Source organism: Thermobia domestica, chromosome 2, assembly GCF_964235325.1.
Source record: "Thermobia domestica chromosome 2, izTheDome1.hap1.1, whole genome shotgun sequence".
NCBI lineage: Eukaryota > Metazoa > Arthropoda > Insecta > Zygentoma > Lepismatidae > Thermobia > Thermobia domestica.
The window spans coordinates 381,488,139-381,500,346 of record NC_137455.1 but is presented as its reverse complement, the minus strand read 5'-3'; the positions used below and the strand labels follow the sequence as shown (position 1 = coordinate 381,500,346).

Sequence of the window (12,208 nt, the reverse complement as noted above, 5' to 3'; positions counted from 1 at the left end):
AGTATATTAATTTTTACGTTAAAATTTTGGATTTGGAAAATGAAATTTATTCTTTAAACTTATACTTCACCTATAGGAAATTGCTTTAAGAAGCCTTTTCTCACTCTCAATGAATGTATAAAATTCTTTACAAGTAAATTTCAAGCTTTCCCTAATACAGTCCTAGTCATCTCTTTAAAATTATTTAAACAGATGAATAAAATATATTAATCGTTGATAGATGGTGAAAGGTGACAGTTTTGGATTTACAGAATGAAAGTTACTTTTTAAATCTATACTTCGAATATTTTCGGCCAGGCTGTTGAAAAACCGGCCAGGTGGCAACACTACAATATGTTAGTTGGCGAAACTTTTACACAGTTATTATTTTTAAAATATAAAAGTTACATTGTTAAGTGATTTGTATTTCTTGTTTCAGTTAATAGATACCAATGCTTACTAATTTCTTCCACTTGTTTAGTCCAGTGGTTCTCAACCTTTCCTGACTGACGACACACTTGTTTGATATTTTTATTATAAGAGTGAAACAACTTGAATCGTTGAGTTCGAAAACCGGTCATCTCCATCAAAGCTAATTTGAGAGGAGTGACAAACAAAACAAAACTAATAAATATGTATCTGATATATAGGGTTATTTTCATTTTTGAAAAGTAGACAAATGTTAGTTCTACGGTTCAAAAATGAAAACAGCCCTATATGTCAGATACATATTTATTAATTTAGTTTTGTTTGTTACTCCTCTCAAATTAGCTTTGATGGAGATGACCGGTTTTCGAACTCAACGATTCAATTTGTTTCAATAATAATAATAATAATAATAATAATAATAATAATAATAATAATAATAATAATAATAATAATAATAATAATAATAAGTTTTATAATGATTATAGATACCACTGAGCATTATTGCTACCTTCGGAGGTGTTGAGTGGTACAGTCTGTCTCGATTTTAACTACTTATTATTAAATACTTCTAAAATTTCGTGTCACACCTTAGGGGACTGTGTGATACATCAATGTGTCGGGAAACATCGGTTGGGAACCAATGGTTTACTAAATCAGAATGTGTAAAATGATATATTCACGTTGAATACCGGCACTTTTTTCCTTCAGAAAGAGAGTATTGCCTATTATATTTATTACTTTTGAGATAAATTCATTTTATCGGAGGTACTGAAAATTTGGTAATACTGTATTGTGTATAATACATAAATAATTATTTATGTATTATAATTAGGAAGTATATATTATAATTAGTATTATAATTAGTATGTATTTATAATTAGGAAGTTAACCAATACCTGAAAATATATTCAATTGAATTGTTCTGTTTTCAGTAATAATAATAATAATAATAATAATAATAATAATAAAAAGTCAAACTGATGGCAATTCAGACTGTTGGCATTTGATCACTGCATGTCTCCAAGAAGTGACTGCCGATGGTCTGTTGACCTATTTTCTTCTTTATCTCGTAAACAGCCAAGAGAAGTCTAGCGGAGTAATTCTCGAGGAATGTGCGATAACTGTGTGACAGTGCGGTCGAAGCACTTGGAGAAGGGTGGGGGGATGAAGGGGAAGAAGAGAATGTTAAGATGACATTACGCCAACAGTTTACGAGCTGCTTTACGGCTTTTTAAAATCCTCTTCCGTTGAATTGGAAGTCGGGAGCTAAGACGGAGTGATGTCCCGCTAGGCAATAATACACGATTGACTGCAAATTTTCCTGAGCGGATACGAGACTACTTTACAGATCTGCATGGAGGTTCCTGGTTCAAACACGCTGCGTAGCAATAATGACAGAGAACGTTTATTCCGATTGTTATTTCTCAGTTGTATTCGTGTTTATAACAATAGGTAAAATAACTTGAACTTAATTGGTCAGAGACGACATTTGAGATACATACGAGACAACACTGGTGTCTGTATGCAATACCGTGCCGCGGTAGGGTGGGGACGAACGAGCGGAGCGGTGGCTCCGGGCGCCGAAGTTAGGAGGCGCAAAATTCGGGAGGAAAAATAAAAGAAAAGAAGGAAAGAGGAAAAGTTATTTGGAATATTTTAGATCAACAGCAGTATTTTTCAATCTAATTTTTATATTTTGACCTGGGTCAGATTTATACTAGGAAAATGCATGTGCACATATATAAAATGGAAGGGAAAAAGTAATAAAAAGTGCTCAGAATCAAGGAAAAGCAGGATTTCTTTTTGAAAATTTACTTACGCTTCGTGCCAACCTTGGTGGCGCTTCGTGGTTGGTTTGTCTTCCTCCTCTCGCTCCGGGTGCTGATTTTCCACGGCATGGACCTGCCTGTATCCTCTGGAAAATGTCTCATCTCTAAAAAAAAAAAAAAAAAAAAAAAAAAAAAAAAAAAAAAAAATGTATACCCTATGTTTCTATTGGGAGTCTAAAACAAATATACTTTTATTGGAAGAGTTCCGTCTCGTCTCGCTTTGCCAGCAACTCTAATGTCAGCCCTGACCAAATTAAATTTTCCCATCGTTGTTATTTGGATTGTGTGTCATTCCATTGGATTGTAAATTGGATTCGAACTTTGTGTCAGAATTGTAATTTTCTTCTGTAGGAATATTCAAATAAGAAGATAAACCAACTACCACTTAACGTAACAGCCATTTTTGTGGGCCTGAGGCGCTCCAATGCCATCTGTTAACTACTGGTTGGACTGCGTGTAGCCCAGCGACTAACACGTGATTAGTGCGCTGCATCACCCTGTATACCTCTTTGTTTTTAGATGCATAAGAAATCAAGATTTCTTTCTAATGGCGAATTGACGTTCACTAGTGACAAGATTGCTATTATTCAAGTCTTATGTATGTGATATCCCTAATTCTAAAATCCTCTACTCAATTCTGGGTTTTGATAACAAACTTTGAATCACAGTCAGGGATGAATTCAGGGGGTAGCCCTTGGGGAATCACTCCCCCGAAGAAAATTCATTCCCCCGGAGAAACTCTCAAATCACAAAATGTAGAAATTACTTCACGCAAACTCCCCTCCTCCCGCGGAGTTCATATTCCCCCCGGGTGAAAATGTCTGAATTCAACACTGATCACAGTATAAAGAAACTGGGTATCTTACACTGGTTTACTGTCCTAATGACCCCACGCATCCTTCTGACATAACATTCGGTCAAGAAAAAATCGTAATACCTTTAAAAAAGAAAATGATAGGAAAATACCTGACTCACTTAGCCTACATAATTATTTACATGACCTCCCTCTTTCCAGATTATTTGTGCGCACGCCCTTGCTAATTTTACCACTCATCTTTCACTTAGATTTAATTAGCATGATAAGAATATATGTTTTGCAATGAACCATCAGAAAACTCTCACGTATCTTCGTCAATGAACGAAGTTTACACCGTCAACCAAGGGTAATGCAGCTCTTGTGAGCCCCCATGTTGTGCCTGCATACTTCTGATTAAGCACAGAAGAAAAGAAAACCTTTTTGTTAGTTAGCACCCTGAAATCAGAGGGCAACATCTAAATGAGGTCACATGCTGATGCTTCATTCATGTTCTGCCGAGTTCAGATGACCTGTAACATTTGAGTGAACGACTGGGGGGAGGGAGGGTAATTTAATCTCCCCCTACTTTCTTTTAGCATATCTGTTTTCTTTGAAGCTCTTGTATCAGGTAATGAATAGCCTAATTACTATGTATAAATACTGACGTTTCATTTCAGGAGTGAATTAACTTTTCATTCAGCTACATGCTTTAAAACACATGTACTTAGCAGAAATAGTGAAATTAAACAGTGTAGCCAACAGATAAGCTTTAAAAGTGTCTATACAGCTAGTCTTAGCAAGCATTTTGTTTCTTTGTGCAATTATTGTCAAGAATTGCTGCTGGGTGCGGTATGATGTTGGAAATTTTATAGAGAAGTTATCGTTTTCGTGCTTTTAAACTAAGTTTAAATCTTAAATACATTTGTTCTGTAAGACTTGTTGCAGAATACTATCGTAGGAAACAATATGATTTGATTTTATAACAATTATTGCTGAATATCGTGGAGGATCGAGAAATTTTGGTTTTTGAAAAGTTACTAACTATTTTAGGAAAGAAATTTCTACAATAGCTTTCGAGTGCAATGAAAAAAGTATCCACCAATCGATAGTTCCCATCAGACTGAATAAAATGTCATGCTTGCGAGTAAATGATCATGCGTCGTTTTTGAGAAAAAATCGATTAAACTAATTTGTGTGGCGCTGAAACATCTGTGGCCAACTGACAAAAGCTCCAAAAACACGCCAGCTAGGGATGCGCACGAGGACAAGATTTGAGGCTGTCTCGTCTCGAAAATGTGCTGTAAAAGTGATGTCTCGACTCGAAAAATGTTTATTTCTCTAATGGAAGAGCTGTGTCTCGATTCGAATTTTATCAGTAAAATTCTGTTTCGTCTCGTCTCGTACGCATCCGTAACGCCACCATTTCGCTGTTAAACAAGTCTAGTTTTGAGAAAGTGTACAAATGTGTGTTGAGGTAGAAAGTTTGGGGGGGAGGGTTCAGACTTGGTGGCCCCCTTCCGTGAATGCGTCTCTGGATGAGAGTTTGTGTTGTAGTTAACAGTTTGTAATATTTACTATTGAATATTTTAGGAAATACATCTTTTTAACTGCAATGTTTTTATTTTACAGTACTTATTGCTGAACAATCTGAGAAAGAAAGAACAAATTGGAAAATTGAATCGGTATAATATATAAAGAGAGGTGCCGCGGTGGCTCAGTGGTAGAGCGTTCACCTCTGATGCATGGGGGCTGGATTTGATCCCAGCTCGTGGCAAGTGAGCTTTGTGATGGACAAACATTGTGCTCGTGGGTTTTTTCGGGTTCTTCTCTTTCCTCCCACTCTTCATTCCACTATTTCATCCACTTCCTTTCTCATCATCATCGCATCGTCTCCTTTAGCCTAGCTGGCATAATCGTGGGACGTAAAACTTAAAGATTTCATTTTTCATACTTAAAGAGAGAGTTCTGAATATCTTCGATCTAAATACTGTAGAGAAAAATTGAATCGGATAATAATTCATTTGAAGACCTATTGAATGTTGTGGGAAATAGCTTGAAGCGGGTAATTCGGTTTCAAAACAGACATTTTTGGACAGAACTTGATAATTACGTTTCGATACGAGTTTTCTCTCTTTTTTGAACATTGTACGAAAAAAGATGCAACAATTTAAACTGGATACTTTGTATCTTTATGAGCTCCAGTACTGAAGGTTGTACGCAAAAGTTCGAACTAAATGATTTGTTTTTATAAAAGTAATTGTGGAATATTTTAGCAAAGGAAATGGTTTGAACTGTATTTTTTTAGCTCTTGCTGCAACAACGTAAGAAAACAGTTTGAATCAACGAGTACGTATGTCTATGAGAGTAATTGGTATTTTTTTTTCAAATTAATAATAATAATAATAATAATAATAATAATAATAATAATAATAATAATAATTGAAAGAAGAAAATACTTTTTTTTAAAAAAAAATGAGTTTTTGCTAAATATTAGATAACAAAAAAGTACGTTATTTGAACTGAAGAGTGTATCTTTATTAAAATTATTGCTGAATTCGTACTATAGAAAATCGTTTAAATCGGGTTGTTCCGTTTCAAAACAGGCAATAGTGAATATTTAGGACAAAAATATATAATTGCTTTTTTATTCAAGTTATTTCTAAATATCGTAGGGAAGAAGATATAGTAACCTGATCTACTTTTTTTTTTTAAGTTATGACCGCCAATAATACTGAATATTACAGGGTAACAGTTTGAACTGGATAATTTATTTATACACTAAAGTCTAATATGGACCGCTTTGGAGTCATGGAGAAATGCTTTGGTGGAAGTGAAAATTATAACCAGACAATCCTGGAATTCGAAATATCTGATTTAAGAGTCTTCATCCCGGCCAAATTAAAATACCGCTAATTTTACAGTAATTATGTAATATCTTCAAATAGATAAAAGATAATCGAAATGTGGAACAAGAGCGCCCTAGACAATATTATTTTACATGAGAAACCGTTATCACGACTCACTTATCTGCTTTCGATTTCAAGCCATTTAGAAAATCGGCATTTATTTTCGCGTTTCTAAACAGCTGAAAACGGAAAGCCACTAGGTGACTTGTGATAACGGTACCTCACGCAAAATAATATTGTCTAGGGCGCTCTTGTTCCATATTTCAGTTAACTTTTATCTATTTGAAGATATCACATAATTACTGTAAAATTAGCGGTATTTTAATTTCGCCGGGATGAAGACTCTTAATGCGTTCAGAGCTGCACTTCTAAACCTACTTTCAACACACTTGGATCACACTGTTTAGGCCAAATGTAAACAGGTCTCTGTATGTACAGTAAAGTCCTAGAAACTCGGTCTAATATAGACCGAAGGGTCGTCAAGTTTGTGAAAATGCCGGGTTATCGGGAATGGGGTTAAAAAAAAAAAAAGAATAAGTACGAGTGTTTCCTCAGAAAATACAGCACTGTACTTGTATGTATTGTTTGCTTGAGAATATAACAGAAAATAAACTCCCCAATTACTCTTAAATAAAGGAAAAGTACGTATTTTATGAAGGCTTAGAACCTTTACTATACAGGAAAATGAAAATTAAAGAATACACACTATACGAGGGAAGACTCAAAATAAACCGGACTTTCGTTCTAAAAAATAATTTATTAGATTTTTTACAAAATTCTTTCAGTATCCGTCAAAGTTCTCTGTATTAAATGTGATTCATTTCTCCCATCTTTTTTCCCACTGTTTGAAAAGCACCTCTGGAAGTCTGAAACTTTTATATCGTCCAATGCGCTCTGCGAAGTTCTTATTACAGCCTCTACACCATCAAAACATTTTCGTTTTAGATTTTGTTTAATTCTCGGAAAATGTCATCATGTTGGTCAAAAAGTTTGTATAACTTTCAATCTGATTTTTCAAGTCCTGGCTCAAATTCAGACGAATGATTTGATCCTGTGTGAGCAGGCGAGAAACAAACTTCGCGGCAACATACCTCATTTGCAAAACCTCATGTTGGCACAAGCTCAAACTCACTCCTGCCTGTTTTGAAATATCATCGATCATGAAACAACGACCCTCGCTGATTTGGGGGCAGATTTGTTCGATGTTTTCGTCGTTTCGAAAAGACGAAGAACGCCCAGAACGAGCATGATCTTCAACACTCATCTCACCATATTTAAAGCGACCATACCACTCAAAAAACCGTGTGAGGTTCATAGTATCCTTCTTGAAAGCCTGTTGTGGCATTTGGTAAGTTTTCGTTTCCGATTTTCCAAGTAGGAAGCAAACACACTCCTTGTTCCTTTGAATCTGCCATAACGATTTCGCAGGCGGCAAACGAGAACAGTTGAGAAAAACAATAATACGATCAAACGTTAAGAGTCTTCATCCCGGCGAAATTAAAATACCGCTAATTTTACAGTAGTTATGTGATATCTTCAAATAGATAAAAGATAATTGAAATATGGAACAAGAGCGCCCTAGACAATATTATTTTGCGTGAGGTACCGTTATCACAAATCACCTAGCGGCTTTCCGTTTTCAGCTGTTTAGAAACTTGAAAATAAATGCCGATTATCAAAATGGCTCGAAATCGAAAGCTGATAAGTGAGTCGTGATAACGGTTTCTCATGTAAAATAATATTGTCTAGGGCGCTCTTGTTCCACATTTCGATTATATTTTATCTATTTGAAGATATTACATAATTACTGTAAAATTAGCGGTATTTTAATTTTACCGGGATGAAGACTCTTAACTATTGTTCGGAAGAGGATAGTTCGAACCGAATAATTTTGTCTTTCACGAGATGGCTAAATATTATAGGAAAGAAAATAATTTGAACTGAAGAACGCGTAGGTTTGCAAAAGCTATCGCTGTCATCAAAAAATTGGAGATAATGTACTGCCATCTAACGTACAAAAAGAAAAACACATTTTTAAATATGGGAAACGCATAGAAAACAGTAATATAATGTGTTGAGCTTTGCAGACTGTGCACCCACCGTCTCCATACATTTCATCTCGCCAAAGACCACACGCTCCGCTGCTTTTTGGGTGTCGATTGATACTCTGGGAATTTACATGGTCGTAAATGTTGTAAGAAAGTTCGTGTAACTGTTATTTATAATCGTACAAAATGAAAACTTTCTTCGCTTCTCTTCCCCCCCCCCTGTTGTACGCTGCGCCACTCGCTTATTGGATGTTATATCGTATATACGACAGAGGAGGAACGAAGCAGAACGCGCACACTGAAATAAATAAAGAAAGAAAAAGTAGCTTAAGTTAACTATGAAATATTTTAGCTTTACAGATTGTCCTTTTTGACACAAACACTTTCATACATGTGGTTTTTCTATACGAAGCTCGTGTAACATACCTTCCCACCATGCAAAATATATTATTACAGCAAAGAAAAGCCTGGATTGAAATGATCTAATGTTGAAAAATTAAATTGAACAGATATTATATCTTCTAAGTTTCGGAATCCTATTGTATGCCGTTTTCAAGTGAACACCAAAACATCAATTACATTGCACAAGCAGTAACAATGGAAAGTGGTATTTAAACTATAAATAAGAACAAATGTCGGTGTATTAAAAATAATCTCATAATATAGGTGCAGGCAGTGCCAGACCAGGATTTTCTGAGGGAAGGGGGGCGCACCAAATAACAGCCAGTACATTTGAGTTAAACTTGTGTGTTTAAAATGCCTTTAGGTATCTGTGGTGTGAATGAGGAGTTGCCCCGGAAATGCTAAGTTTCTGTTCTCGATAAATCCTTTTCCTTCAACCTTCAGAAAATTGACTGAAACTGTTGATTTTGCAAAACTCACTGCTAGCTTCTCACTTTAGGTAGTGTGAATTTACAACAAAGGGGAGTGCACGTGCACCTTTGTACCACCCCTAAATCCGGCCTTGGCTGCAGGTATAGGCGAATCTTTGGAGATAAAATGTAAATCTTTTAATTTAAACTAGTGATTCACAACCTTTTTATGGTCATGCTCCACTTGGGCTTCTTTAAAATCATTTGCACTTCTCTTCTTGATCTATAATTTTATTCAGAGAGTTTGAAATTAAAGCCTAATAAATTCATGAGTTCATCTCTGGAATCAAACCAGGAACCCTGCATTCCAGAGGCGAATTTAATACCAGTAAAATATAGAGTCATCCAGTCAGATATGAGTATTTCTACCAAACGACAAGTCTTACTTCGTGTATAGCTGTTTATGTATGTAATTTATTTCTAAAATAAAATATGCTGCTTAGTTTATTTACATTTCTTCTGTAAGTAGAGACGGTCCCAGTGCTTTTATCTATAGGCAAATAATGACCATGTAAATGAAAAAAAAAAAAAAAAATGAACATTCATACTACTATCGGAAACTCTACCCCATTAAATGAAAGGATTATAGGGAGCATCGTCTAAAAGTTTTCTGTAAATCATAGTATATCCCTACCAAGTATGCTGTCATTATAGGTTTAATATATTTAAACCGCAATGAACCACTGGCAATCGTTCTGTCGTTACGTGCTTGCTAAATTATATTGTATATTGGCAAGCTTATGATCATTATTTCGTTCTTAAATTGTATTGAAGCATAACATAGGAATATGATTGATATAAGAATAGAAATCATTTAGAAACTATCCGTTTCATTGATTATTATTTTATTATCATTTTAATATAGGCATATGTATTACTTGTGTTAATTTTTGCTGCAGGATTGTTGTAATTTTATATAAACCAAACCACTTAGCGTAACAGCTCTTTCTGGACCTGAGCCACTCCAACGCCATCACTTAGCGACTGACTGAACTACAATCAGTCTAGTGACGAACCCGTGGTTAGCGCGCTGCGTCGCCCTATTTCTAACAGGCGTATCAGGAACCGTCACGTCTTTAATTCATGTGACTCCCCAATTTGCCTCACAACGCTAGTTGGACGTTGAAAGTTGGGATGCACCGGCCAGGAATTGAACCCGGGACCACCTGGACGTTAGTCCAACGCTCTATAGTACGCTGTCCCTCTATAGTTTTACATGGGTGTGTGTTCTTAATGTCCTGAAAGCTTTCTTAGAAACTTACTAAAAACAGCTTATACGTACAAACCATGCATAGTCTATATTAATTATACTCTTGCATGGATTCTTTTTTAAAATGAGGGGGTGAGGTGGCTCAGTGGTAGAGCGTTCACGTCCGGTACTTGGGGTCCCTGGTTCGATCCCAGCTCGCGCCATGTGAAATTTGTGGTAGACAAACACCGTGCTCGTGAGTTTCCTCGGGGTTGTCCCGTTTACTCCTACTTTTTTTATTCCACCATTTCATTCATTTCTCATCATCACCATCTAGGGATGCGAAGATGTGTGGCTGTTTCGTCTCCAAAATGTGCTGTAAAAGTGATGTGTCGACTCGAAAAATGTATATTTCACTATCGGAAGAGCCGTGTCTCGACTCGAATTTTGCCAGGGAAATCCTGTCTCGACTCGTCTCGTGCGCATCCCTATCACCATCTCCTTAAGCCTAACCGGCATAAACGTGGGACGTAAAACTAAAGATTTCATTTCATTTCATTTTTCTTTTTTTAAAATGAAAGACTCGTATTCGCTTCTTAAAACACGACTCTATTAGCAATCCATCTTTTCAGATCAGTAAATGAATAAAAAATGTCGTTTAAAATGTTTAGCGGGAATCCAGTTATTTAGTTTCTCAAGTTCCTTCACATAACAATTTCTTAGGCCACTTATCTAATACCGTTGTGACAAAATTGTGACCTCCAAAGTCTTGCTTCAGACTTCGATTGTTATATATATTAAATAGGCCTGTATGCATGTCTGTGGTCTCGAGTCTGTTGTGAAACACCCCGCATGGAATTCTTAAATTGAATTTGGAACGGAGCTTTCGAGACAGCCAACACATTGTAGGGAACGTAGATCCAAGACATGAATTTATAGTGTTGTCTGGTTGCGCACTTATGGTTGAGGTCTTCGCCGCAGTTAGAAAACATCCATCTTCTGATTTCGGGAGTTCAGAGGACTGCAGGAAATGGGGGGCGGGAATTTGTAGCTACTATTGTGTACAGAAAAAGAGAAAACTGTAATAAATCAAAGTAAAAAAGGGGTAAGGAAAAGGGGTGATACCCCAGACGATACCGGAGAAAGAGGTGAAAGTTTTTTTTCTTTTTTTGTGTGTGTGTGTGTGTGTGTGATGTCGGAGCTGCCAACTACAAAGTATATAACATGGCAGAGAGGAGGGAACCCAAGTTCCTTCCCTTCCCTCACCACGTTACCTCCTGTCAACTTCACAAATTGACAGATCTACCAACCTTGTCTGGTAGTTTCCCTTCGCCGTATTTCCCTCTACAAGATTTTATTTTCAAAGTTATCAAACTTGAGGGCGAAAGACTTCCATCTTAAAGTGTGATATAACTCTACTATATTTACAAGCATATGGAGTCAGTCATATATATATATATATATATATATATATATATATATTGCATGAGCTCGCTTCGTGTCTACACCAATCACCGCTTACTTTATTACTTTTTTTGATTATTGCATATGTAATTTTGAAAAACAATTCTTCGTTTTATTGCGCTATGATAAGAACTCTTCAAATGAAGTACAGGCATAAAATTATATATATTTTTTTATTATTTTACATTGCATTGTTATACAGTCAAACTTGGATAAGTGTGATCGCAAAACACCGCCGACCTTATCTTACTTACAGAAAAATATAGCGAATATATCGAATATGAGATCTCATATATCGGGTTGAAAAGGCCAGTGTCTCACTTATAAAGGTAATGTAAAATTAGGAATTAGATTTCTGGACTTATAGGGCATCTACGGCCATGTTAACCCGTAACGTATAAATGATGACGTCCTTTGGCTATCAGACTATCCAAGGAAAGCGAAGGAAGGAAGACCTGGAATATGTAAGTTAGGTACCATTCCGGCATTTATCTGATGTAAATGAGGAAAACTCACTCAGGATGGCTTACCTCAAGAAGTTTTTATACTATTTTTTTTACCAAGTATACCCAGCGGGAATCGAACCCGGAACCGCCGCAACAAAGGCGAGAGCGTTAACGACTAAGCTACGCGGTCCGCAGAGATAATGTAGAAAGACAAGATTCTCAGTAATAGAGGTTTTTCAATCATCCAGAT

General features: G+C 36.1%; 2 long non-coding RNA genes across 5 annotated transcripts in view; one reads left to right on the top strand and one right to left on the bottom strand.

Moving 5' to 3' along the window:
* Positions 1-12,208, bottom strand: part of LOC145678876 (uncharacterized) — a 133,639-nt gene that overhangs the window by 22,269 nt on the left and 99,162 nt on the right. Inside the window, exon 2 of the long non-coding RNA XR_014130476.1 lies at positions 2,228-2,341. This is a non-coding gene — a long non-coding RNA (uncharacterized LOC145678876). The remainder of the gene's footprint in view (positions 1-2,227; positions 2,342-12,208) is intronic.
* Positions 1-12,208, top strand: part of LOC145678875 (uncharacterized) — a 747,802-nt gene that overhangs the window by 669,617 nt on the left and 65,977 nt on the right. The gene's annotated exons all lie outside the window — the stretch shown is intronic.